Source organism: Aulonocara stuartgranti (genome assembly GCF_965226115.1).
Source record: "Aulonocara stuartgranti genome assembly, chromosome: 3".
Classification (NCBI taxonomy): Eukaryota; Metazoa; Chordata; class Actinopteri; order Cichliformes; family Cichlidae; genus Aulonocara; species Aulonocara stuartgranti.
In genome coordinates, this window is record NC_138941.1 from 53481172 (window position 1) to 53493501 (window position 12330).

At 40.6% G+C, this 12330-nt stretch overlaps 1 long non-coding RNA gene across 2 annotated transcripts; it reads left to right on the forward strand.

Moving 5' to 3' along the window:
* The first annotated feature begins 2557 nt into the window (after positions 1-2557).
* Positions 2558-11132, forward strand: LOC309702762. Of its 2 annotated transcripts, XR_014275709.1 has the most exons (3): positions 2558-3281; positions 5775-7844; positions 9358-11132. It is a non-coding gene; the product is annotated as an uncharacterized lncRNA (long non-coding RNA). The 2 variants fall into 2 exon arrangements; XR_014275708.1 differs by having other exon boundaries at positions 2558-7844.
* Positions 11133-12330: the final 1198 nt, after the last annotated feature.

Below are 12330 nucleotides of genomic sequence, written 5' to 3' on the forward strand. Positions count from 1 at the left end.
AGGTTGAGTAAATGAGACAGAATTTGTGTTGAGCTGATCTGCATGTAGTGTGTCCTGTGTAATGTCGTTTGTCATTCTCCAAAAGTTGATTCTGTTCATCTGGACGTAGCGTTTTTGTGGGAGAAATGTTTTGTCACTCATCCAAGTGACTTCTTCAGTCTCAGTTGACAGCAGGATTCCCCAATCTTATAAACAGTACATTTGCAATAATGACTGAAACCAGCCCACTGAGGGTAAAATGGGCCATGAGGTCTGTGTCACATTGACTACTATTATTAATTAAGCAGACTAATACACATAATCTTCTATTAGTATTATATACTGTCTTAATTAATAAAGTGTTTGTGGATCCAGAAACTGTTTAAACTGTTTAAAGAGCAGAATTGATCTTTAACTGTAAACTTAAAATCCTCAGAAATGAAACTTGAGGTGAAACTGTTTTATTTTCATCTTCATTAATCACACTCAGTGAGAACAGGAACATTATCTGGTGTCCTGATTGTTGAACTTGATCAGAGATGTTAAAGCAAACAGGTGTGAATCAGGTGCTGCTGTCAGGATGTCTGCAGTCTGAATCACTGTCAGTTATCGCTCACATTTCCTCGCTTTTAAATCCAGAGCCTTTCATAGTTATGCTGACTGACTCTCTCTACCAATAATAAAAATAAATAAAGAAAAATTAGACCAGAAAGTCTGAATTGTGCCACATTTTCTATACGAGCTCTCCATAAACACACTGAGAAGTTAGTGATGCCACTTTCAGAGAAACTTCAGTTCTTTCTTTTATTTCTAACTCCTAATCTGACCGACTCTGTTTTTCTGGTGCTGTTCTCCACCTTTGAGGAACCACAGGTGTGTCGTGGGAACAAAACAAAAAAACATTCAGGAGTCTTGAATCTCTCCAACAGATTATGTGTTTGAGCTGTTTCTGCCCAGTTGAAGCTTTAAATGTCTAAAAAGGTGATGTGGGCTGAGACAGAGTGAGAGAGAGAGGAGCAGACAAACTAGTTTAATTCTAGAAAATCATTTATTTACAGGAGAGTTAATGAAGACTTCATAACAAAGCTGACAGCCTTTGGTGTCTGATCATGCACAGAGTGTTGGAGTTAATGTTGTTTCAGAGGTGAGTTTAATATCCTGTTTCTCTGTTGCCCATCAAGTTTCTGTGGTCTGCGCTTCTGTCTACAAATGTCTCTGTAATGTAAGAGTGTTTCTCTGTTATCCAGCTGTCAGGCAGCTGATGGACAGACAATCGGTTTTGATTTGTTTTAAGTTTAACAAGAAAAACAAAAATGGAAGCTTAATTTAAGCTTGTGACCTGTGAGCTACTGTGTGGGTTCACACATTTTCTCTTTATGTGCTGCATTATTTATCAGTACAAATTAGATTGAATAAAAATATTATCACTAACATTAGAAGAATTATAAATTTCTCCAGAACTGAAATGAACATTAGATTTTAATAGGCATCACTATTTGTAGCATGCTAACCTGTCATGGCTGCCGCCATGGCTGCTAGCCAGGGTGGCTTCCCGGATGGTTTTTCATTTCCAGTATTTCAAAGTTCAAAGTGTGTCTGTTGACAGGGTGATGGCATGAGGGAAGTCGTTGAGGCCTTGAGTGAAAGGCTCAAATGTAAAGCGCAAGCTGGGCTGTTATTTGGTATTATTTCTTTAAATGTCTTAAAGCAACATCAGACTTAATATGGAACAAGTGGTTGATGAAACAGAGATATGAAAAAGCGAAAAGAGGCGGAGCTGAAAAGCTGAGAAGAAAGTGGGGAAGAAAAAGAATCAGTAAAATGTGTCAGTCTACTCGGCATTGTAGCAGCTGCACCTTCAGCAGAAGAATCAGAAACGGTGCCAAAAATAGCAGGTCGGACTTTTTCTCCCCGTCCACCCTTTGTGACAACAGCTGCATCAGGTCAGAAGGGAACAAACACACAAACTTGTTGACAGGATTAGTATAAAATGAAATGTCTGGCAATGGACAGAAGCAAGGATATCGATGTTTACACCCTTGTGCAATGAAGAGGATGCATGTTGTATCACAAGACACGATAAGACAGCTCATTGATTTGTTTCTCTGAGGCATTTTGTGAGGGTATAGCTGCTGTGGCATTTGTCTGGCTGGAAACAACAACTGTAATCTCCACATTTCGACTTTTCTCAAAATACTATTTTGAGGTAAAACTCCTTCCTTTCATTAATGTGACCTTAGTACTCTACTGTACCACTAATTACCCAAATTGTTTTGGAGGATTTCTCCAAAACATGTAGTGATCGAAGATATTGATAGTCTGATATAATAAGTGGTTTTGTTTGAAGTTGTGCAGAACTTGTCTGTGTCACCATTTCACAGAATATGATCAGGACGTGACAATAGCCAAATTGTCCAGCAGGTGCCACTGTGGAGATGGTTTCAGATTGTTTGGAATCATCAATACAAGCACAAAGACTTCAAATGTTTCACGAAGTCTCGCTTTGCTCATCACTAGTGACAACTTCAGAGGAGGTCCGTATCTCAGCACTGTCATAGTTAAAGGTGACCTTTATTAGATTATTCTGTTATTATATGTTACCTTATATATGTAATCAAAGTAGTTGAATTAGAATACTGCTGTAGATCACATTATACCCTTTAATATAGAGTGTGTGAGCTGTATGTAGTTTAGTTCTCATTATACTTTTGAGTTAACAGAACATATTCACATATTAGTTCATTAGATAAATGTGCATCACTCTGTATCCTTGATCTGCTGGGAATGTGTTACACTGTTTTCTTGACATGCTTAAGTGTTGAATCATGAAGAGAAGGTTGTAAGCAGGAGACTCTAAAGACAGGGGAGATAGATAGACCACATTCCACACCCCCACCTTACAGAAAGCAGAGAAACAACTGCCGAGGTCATAACTTAGGCACTGTAACAGAGAAAAAATGTGATGTTTTGGCTTTTACGACTAGCTGGGGGCCACTAGAGACTATAAAAAGCTGAGCAACCCGTCACCATTTTGAGACATGTGCCTGACCCTCTGGTAGCATCTCTCCCGTCCGGACGTTGTAATGCTCTGACTGTTGAATTGTATGGAAATAAATGATTGTTGATTGAGCATTGATACACCGAGTATTGTCCTTCCTTCAGCCCAAAGATTCAAAGAATTGGGAGATTTCAACAACTTGGTGCCGTGTGACCCGGATCTTTGGTGTGCTGAGGAGGTGTAGATTTGGCCTTTGGTGAGATCGTGGGGCAAAGTGAACAGAAGGCCGGCCTAAAACAGAAAGGTAAGCACAGCCTGTTGTATTATAAATACCAAATGTGCATATTGGGCTTTCCAAATTAATCTGTTCGCTGAGTCACATGTATTTTCACAGTAAATTTGTCGGTGTCTGGTTTTTGGCGCAAGATACTAACAACATAAGTTGAGGCTGAATTCCAGTGTGTTAAATAAACTGCTTCTACCGAGATACTAATAACATACTACGTTGGACTAGTTGCAGTAAACTGCTTCTACCGAGATACTAATAACATACTACGTTGGACTAGTTGCAGCCACTTTACCTTCCACATTTAATTTTGTCTAATACTGGCTTCTGTAGCAATAATACATTAGAATTTCTTCTGAAGACACGGCCATTAGTTCAGTACATTGAAGTCGAGGTTTGAAGTTTGTTTATGGTGTCGGTTACGTCCTGGCTCTTGCCGGCCATGAAATAGAAGTTGATTTAAGGAAAAGCAGATGCTGGCTTCACGGTGCGGTTGAACGCTGGCAACGCGAGAGCGAAACACGTCCGTAGGTTTGGTTTATGATACGGCCGTGTTCCGGTGGTGCGGCCGTGAAGTGCAGTAGTGGTTGGTGCTAGTTTTAGTACATTGAACAGAGGCTTGACGGTGGTTTGTGGCGTCAGTCGAGTTTTTTTTTTTTAAGGGCTGCGGTCATAAAACAAAGTAAAATTTTACTTGCCAAGAAGTACATAGAGCAAAACCTGGTTTATGATGTCGGGTATAACTTCGGGGATGCAAGCATCACTTTTATGATGCGACTTTGCCCCGTTGTGGCGGTCATAAGCGCAGAGAAAGGGGTATTTTGGTCTATGGTGCAGTGTGCTTCAGAAGATCTAATAGTTGAGCTCAGAGGTTTCTGTGCAAATTTCTGCTGATGAGGAGCGCTCTCTGTGTGTCTCACTGATGGTGAAACGCGCTGTGTGTGTAAGGCGCGCTCTGGCTGTGGGTGAGGCGCGCGCTGAGTGTGCTTTTTGTGTGTGTGAAGTCTGAACACAGTGACAGTGACGGTTGATGTGTTTGATTAGGAGGACATTAGAGCAAATACACATTTTAGGATCAAAGGTTGATGCCTAGTGTACCTGTGGAACATTTGCCTATGGAGTAGCGACCCTCCTGTCCGTGGACGCGTGGCCAGGACCGGCGTTGTCCGGGTGCTGAGGTGGTGACTTGGGGAGGTGAGGGCCCCCGCATAGCCACGGAAATAACACTGGAACGGCCGTGTAATCACGGGTTCACATTTATTTCCGGACTAGAACAAGACACATTTTGCGAACAAACGTTGAGTCTAGATTAGTAAAGAAATATAAAAAGGTTGAATTCCTCGTTTCAGTGGTTGAAATTGTTGTGTGCCTGTCCCCTGACGAGTGTGAAATTAAAATAAAGAGGGAATTTGGAGCCACATGGAGATAGACGGGCATAATTGGGTGTATTACTCTGTGGTGTAATAAAAATAAAAAGGAGAGATAGTAAGAGGTGTGCAGTGGAGAATTATGGAGGAGTAGAGAGAGGAATGTGTTGGGAGACTGGCGTACAGTTTACGCTGTCAAGGTAGGCGTGTTGCCTGCTTATCGGTTTAAAAGTGATGAAAATGAAATTAAATAAATCTCTTAGTGTGTTAATACAGGAAGCTGCGGACCTGGACCAACTGCCCCCACAAGCACAGCGGCCGAAGCAAAATTATAGGTAATGGGAACCACACCCAGCACGAATCAGCAGCTGTGAAAAAGACAGCAGCGAGGAGAAAATTAGAGGAGAAATTAAGAGAAGTTTTAACACATAAAATTGGGGCCAACGGACTTGTGGAGGTTGGGAAGGCGTCCGGAGCATCACAACAAAAAGGTGAAACAAAAACACACACAAGCAGAGAAATCTGAGAGAAAGGCTCCTTTTAAGGTAACGCCTAGTTTGAGAAAAGATAAAATTAACCTGCTTTTATACAAATGCACATACACGCAATGAAGAAACAGCTTACACTCATGAACACGTGAAGATTTTCCAGCAAGGTTAAAGAAAAATTAACATACTTAAATGATGAAGTCTATACATTACTGACAAAGAAACCCTCTGGGTTGCAGGACAACAATTTAACTAAAAAAAAAAAAAGGAACACTGGTCTAACCAACCAGGCAAGACACAACAAATTTAGTGGTTAAAAGATTCAAATTGTGACATGTTTTCTGTTGATTGATTAATAAAAGTGATTACTGAATGAAAGAAAGTTCCTTTTTTGGGCTTTTAAACATGATCTTAAGAATTTTAACATATACCGGTGTTGTCCTGTCAACTTGGTGGGTTAGGAGTTGATTATATCGGGAGACAAAAAACAAAAAAAGGGGGAGAGAAGGCTGACACAGGGCCTGGCCCCATTGTCTCCCCTCTGAATAACACAGCCAACACAACAACATTTTCCTGTTCGTTTGTTTTTGTTTTTTGTTTTTTGTTTGTTTTTGTTTTGTTTTGGTTTGGTTTTTTCTATACATATTTAATTACAGGCTGCTTTGCCGGCCCTGAAAGCCGAGGCTGACTGGACTCCTGCTCTCCCCCATACGTGACACTGACCAAATGCTGCAACAGCTGGACCCACAACAACGACCTGAGAATGTCAACAGACCTGCAGGAATGTGATCTCATGCAGCCGAGACGGAGAGCACTAAACCTAAGGCCCGTTTCACTACACGGGGGGAAAAATTCCCAGACTGCGTCAGCTGACAGAGCTGTGACGAGACGCCCGCCAAGCCCGAATGAAAAGTAAGGCCGAGTGAAAGAATGCTGACCTTGATAACTTTGCATTCACACTGTGCAGGACAGTGATGGACCAACACGGATGATCGGGTGGCGAAAAAGGGCATGACCGAGACAGGAGGAGTAACTGAGGTCAGAAGGCACCTCAGAATGGACAAAAACACAGAAGAAGATGCAGGTTTCACCTGCGGTGAACATCGACCCTGGAGAAAGGACTGCCCCAATTGGGGTCAGAACCAGGACGGACTGAATTTTGAGCAGCAGCAGCAGCAGCAATGGTCGCAAACAAACTGAAAAAGGAGGGGGGCAGGACCCCAGGGCATGCTTCAGGCCGTGGTTTACCCAGAACACCAGAACAGGAAAGTGATGAACACACACACACACACACACACACACACACACACACACACGTCTCCAAACACACAGATTCAGAATGAAGTGAAATACACACATGAACACGTGCACTCGTTGAGTGAGTGAGAAATGACACACACACACACACACACACACACACACACACACACACACGGGAATGTTGATTCACTGAGAAGTGATGCACACACATACACATGCACACGCTTGTGCAATGAAGAGTGATCCACACGCACACACACATACACGCTGATGCAATGAAGAATGCTTTGCTTATGCTGATATGCAAAATGCTGCACACAAACATCCCAATGCATAATTTTTATGAGGAGCCATTGATTACCATTAAATACTTAGAATGTGTTATATGTCACCCAGAGAGCATTTATGTAGATTTTAGGAATAAGGTCTAAAAAAGTTTGGTTATGAAAACAATGTCTGTGCGTGATGTCTGTTTATGGCTCAAGGCCTTGACTGAATTCTTTGCTGTGCTTCACACAGCCCTGATGAGGAACAGTGGCACAGAGTGAAAATGATGAATTAATAGTGTAAGTTTTAGGTCGGAGTACGGCATTTTCTGTGATTGAGTTTTAATTCAAGGAGGAACAAAAGGTGTTACGGCACCTGAGGTTCTCATTCCCACACAATATTGTCCCGGCAGGAAGCAAAATGTTCCTGTGAATTTCTGGTTGATTGTTTGGTTTTGTTTAGCGCTAGCTTGATTTTATCAGTGAGCTTTGGCTTGTGTTCTTTCTCGTAAGCGAGAGAGGGATAGTTTTATGCTTGGACATGTCTGCAACGGGCCCTAGTTTGTGTTATTTTAGTAGTATTTTGTTGGTTATGTCTGTTTTCGTTTTTGTTACAGTGCACTGGAGAAAAAACATCTGAGAGGTGTGATCCACCGGTGGTGATATGTTGATATTTTGTGAGTTTATGATTTAACAATCAGCTCTTTAAACAAGGCCTGAAAGATTGAAATTTAAAGCGCTATAAAATATTATTACTGTAAACAGTTGCAAAGTGTGCTTCTCCATGATTGTAATTGGCTTGGGAGAAATTCACTTATAGGGAACACTGATCTAAAAGGATTGCACCGAGTCAATCCGGCCCAAAAAACAACAAGGAATTGTTTTCCTTTAAAATGATGACGTCATCTTGCTGGTGATGGAGGCTCGAATAGGTTGCGCGGGAGACTCCATTATCAGCAACATCTGGTATGAATGTGTATGGAGGTATGCATGTGAATGGACTGTGATGGACTGACGACTAAAAGTTTTGACTGACTTGATACTGAGACAATGACTGCACCCACTTTAGGATTAGTAAATGCCAATAAACAATTCACCCAGCCGACAAGAGAAGGGTGGATGCTTCGCTTTGTTTTGTTTTGTTTTTTCAGGAGCAGGAGGATAAGAGAGACTGGAGGAGGAGACTCTAGCTTCACATAAGTATGAACTGCAGACTTAACACTGTGGTTGCTGATTTTGAGTTACTGATGTTTGCATTAAGAAAACTGTGCTATATTAGCTGTGTTTTGATTAAGGTATCATGTTATATTATTGGGAATGCCAAATGCTACAGTGGAGATAACTATTGATATCACTCATGACTGGAATATGTTACTATTAACCACAGCAGGCCACTGTAAAAAGTCAATTAAATTTTATAGAGGAAAATCGCCAGAATTGAACAATACCTATGAATGACTGGCCACATTCAGAATAGAGATATGCAATAATAAACATTGGTCCACATGATTTAGGTTCTCACTTGAAATAGTAAGTTATTAAATGTAGAATATAATCGACAGGGACATTTGATAGGATGTGGTACTGCAAAAGAACAAGAGCAAAGTAAATAAAGAAAATATTGTGTTTAGTTTGGATAAATTCAAATTAAAATGTACCATTACACTCAGAGGATCAATATGAAATAAAACATATACAAAATTTGTAGGAAGTACATGACTGATAACTGTTCTGTCCTGAGCGTTTGTTTCTAGAGCACCCACTTGACCACACCAACAGTTTCTCGCCACCGAGGAGGGGTACTTGCAAAAAGAATAAAATAAAAATCTGAGTTTAACAAAACATTTTAAATGTAAATATCAAGCTTACCTTTCTTTTTCCATGAAATGTGCTTGTGGGCACGCCAGCCATTTTGAAAAGGTGGGCAAAACAATTGGCAAGGCCACACCCCCACACATGTGATATAATTTTAAAGGTACTGTTGCCCTCTCTAAGAAACATCAGGAATTAGAGGAGTGGCAAGTAGAGTATGCGAGCTACAAGCAAAAACTAAAATGTGTACTACAGTGTGCAAAAATGAAATACTGGGTCATCAGGGGGACATGAGGGACATTTATAAAACTAAAAGTCCCACTAACCTTAAAGTGCACTTGAAAAGCTCACACAAGAAGGTTAACCTAGCTTACCTAGAAGACCTCATCAGGGGGAGCACACTCCCCCTCCTTGAAGAGCTCACCCACTCAACCCGCATCCCCAGAAAACAGCTAACCCCAGATAAGGCAGCGTGATGTATCCCGAGACAACAGGACTGGGACATCTAAATAAAGGTGTGAAACAATCGCCTTCAAAAGATTATCAATTCACTTGAACCAAAATTAGGACCATACGGTGCGGCAAGAGTTAATAGTTATTAGTCTCAACACCCAAGGATAAGCAGAAGAGCATGACTGATATGATGGAACTGGGATTTTGTTACACTTAATTTTTGCAAAACACAAATAAAACTAAATTGAAACTAAGGATTTTCAGAAAATAAAAACTAAACTAAACTAGCAAACAATTGGTAAAAAACTGATTAAAACTGATGAAAATTGCAAAACTATTACAACCCTGGTCCAGACTAAGATGGTGTTGGACATCTTCAGGGCAGAAAAGGGTTGGTGTGACCAAGGTGTGGTTTGGCTTGTTGTATGTACATTTCAAAATGTTACAGCTCTGGATGGACCAGTTACCAGGGCATGGAAGGATGACAGACTTTATTACATGAGGAGAAGGGACATTTTCGGGATCGAAGATCCTCAGGGATGACAAGGCTGGAGCAACGGTACTCGAGAGAAGAATTTCTGATACTTTCTGAGATATGATGTCACTAACCTTCTCTTTTAATTGTCTAGCTCCAATGAATTGACACATGGGAGTGTGTCAAAAAGGGGGAGTTGAGTTTGAACATCAAACAATGGTGATATGAAAATTTCTATGAGTTTATTTTTGTGTTTAATAAATTAGCTATGGTAAAACTTAAGCTTATAATGTGTTAGACTTAGAAAGGGTTCACTAATTTTTGATTTCTTTTACACACACATAGATTATGATTAGAATAAGTCCTGAACATAATATTTTAAACCAAATTTGAATCATTAGAAGAACAATGGATAACAATATTAGATTATCAAGGCTAGGGAGAGAGGTGTTTTGGTTTTCTGTCTCTTGCAGAGAAAGGAACAGACACCAGACGGGGACCCGGAGATGTGAGGACCCTTCACAGCAGGGACAGATGTAGGGACTGCCGAGACAGCAACTGGGGTCAAGTGTCATGACGTTTGGGCTCCTGGAGAAGATGGATCCCACAAACACAGCAATAACCATGAAGGGGTTGGCGAAAACCAGGAACACCAGACCAACGAGGTTCGAGAGGCTCTTGGCAAAAAGGGGGACACGCCGGTGAACCCAAAACACACAGATCCTTGTTTGAAATCGGGGCAGAATAATCCCCAGAACTGTGCAATGACTAAAGGGTGGTCTAACCCCGGAGGTCGAAGAAAGAAGCTGAGAATCACCCAAACTGGAAGACACTGGTAGCTGCAGCAATAAAAATAAAGGTTAAAAGCTCCTTAGACAGAGGTTCTAGTCTAAGTACATTTGAAAGGTATAAGGTGGCATTAAAATGGGAGTGGAAAACTGGAGCACCAAAATAAAGCTGTGGGAGAACTGGGGAGTGATGGGAGAGTCATCTGTAACTGCTGTTATGGTTGTAAATCTAACTTTGCTTGCATCTGAACTGCGTGAACACAGAGGTCATCCCACATATGGTCCACCCGTTAAAGGGGGACAGAGGGCCTCAGGATCAAGAAAACTTGGACCTTGCGACCCTGGAGTGCATGTTGTAAGTGATCTCTTTCAGAGATCAAAAGGGGGAATTATTAGATTATTCTGTTATTATATGTTACCTTATATATGTAATCAAAGTAGTTGAATTAGAATACTGCTGTAGATCACATTATACCCTTTAATATAGAGTGTGTGAGCTGTATGTAGTTTAGTTCTCATTATACTTTTGAGTTAACAGAACATATTCACATATTAGTTCATTAGATAAATGTGCATCACTCTGTATCCTTGATCTGCTGGGAATGTGTTACACTGTTTTCTTGACATGCTTAAGTGTTGAATCATGAAGAGAAGGTTGTAAGCAGGAGACTCTGTGTCTAAAGACAGGGGAGATAGATAGACCACATTCCACACCCCCACCTTACAGAAAGCAGAGAAACAACTGCCGAGGTCATAACTTAGGCACTGTAACAGAGAAAAAATGTGATGTTTTGGCTTTTACGACTAGCTGGGGGCCACTAGAGACTATAAAAAGCTGAGCAACCCGTCACCATTTTGAGACATGTGCCTGACCCTCTGGTAGCATCTCTCCCGTCCGGACGTTGTAATGCTCTGACTGTTGAATTGTATGGAAATAAATGATTGTTGATTGAGCATTGATACACCGAGTATTGTCCTTCCTTCAGCCCAAAGATTCAAAGAATTGGGAGATTTCAACACCTTCATCAACCGAGAAACTGACATTAATGTTTGCCACAGGACATCCACATTTACTCCTAACTAAGGGTTTAAATGCACAAAGGGCAAAAATAAGACAAAAATAAGATACGAAACAGACACTGAGGCAGAGACTAAGATGCATAAACTTGACAGGGACAAAAGGAAAACAAACATGAAAATGAAACTGACTAAACATTTGAGACACAGGGTTCATAAGAACAACAGGCACATTTTTACTCAAAGTCCCCAGATACATTCATTAGACACTATTATGTCTAACATTTTGTCAGATTGAAGAAACCTTGTTGTATTTCCCATCAATTTCAGTGCAAAGTGTTTCACATGTAAAACCCAACATGGGAAATAGACTATGTGCACGTTAGCATATGCTACTTCCGGTGTGGAAACTCCTGTGGGGAGCTTTGTTTCCAGTGTCCTATTCGCGCCTTGTTTATGGCCCAAATCAAGTTAAGCAAATGAATGAATCAAGCGGCGATTTACATTTCTATAGATGTCTTGGGCATTTACCCAATATATCTGTAAATGATGTTCATCGACTTGTCGATATTTTTTCCCCCGCGCCTCAGAGCAAGAGAGAAAATGGATTCAAATGTTATATTTCTCAGCTGTCCCTCGTTTATCGCGGGTGTTATGTTCTAAAAATAACCAGCGATAAGTGAAATCAAGTAGCCAATTTTAGTTTTTGACGGTGCGAAACGTTTCGTCAACATACAGTACTGCACCTCAAAGTAAAGCAACTAGAAATGTACAACCCCACATCCGGTCTCAAACCAGGAAGTTAGCATTTTCTCGTGTACAGGGTCTATTCTGCAATTCTCCAGTTGAGGTGCTTGATCAGATTACTGGAATGCAAAACAAACAGCAAACAACACAAACAAACGACAAATCTCCAGAAGCAAAGTTAGATAATTATCTGCTATCAGATATTTATCATAGATGTATAAATCATACAGTAGACAACAATGAATGAAATAAAACCAAATGTTTACAACATTTTTCAGTTACAGTTGAGAAATAGCAATCGATTTGTGAAATCACAAATCTCAAAATTCATCTTTACTTGTTAGATTTTGGTCTTTAATAATGAAGAGTGGGTTTTGTCCTGTTGCTTTTGGAC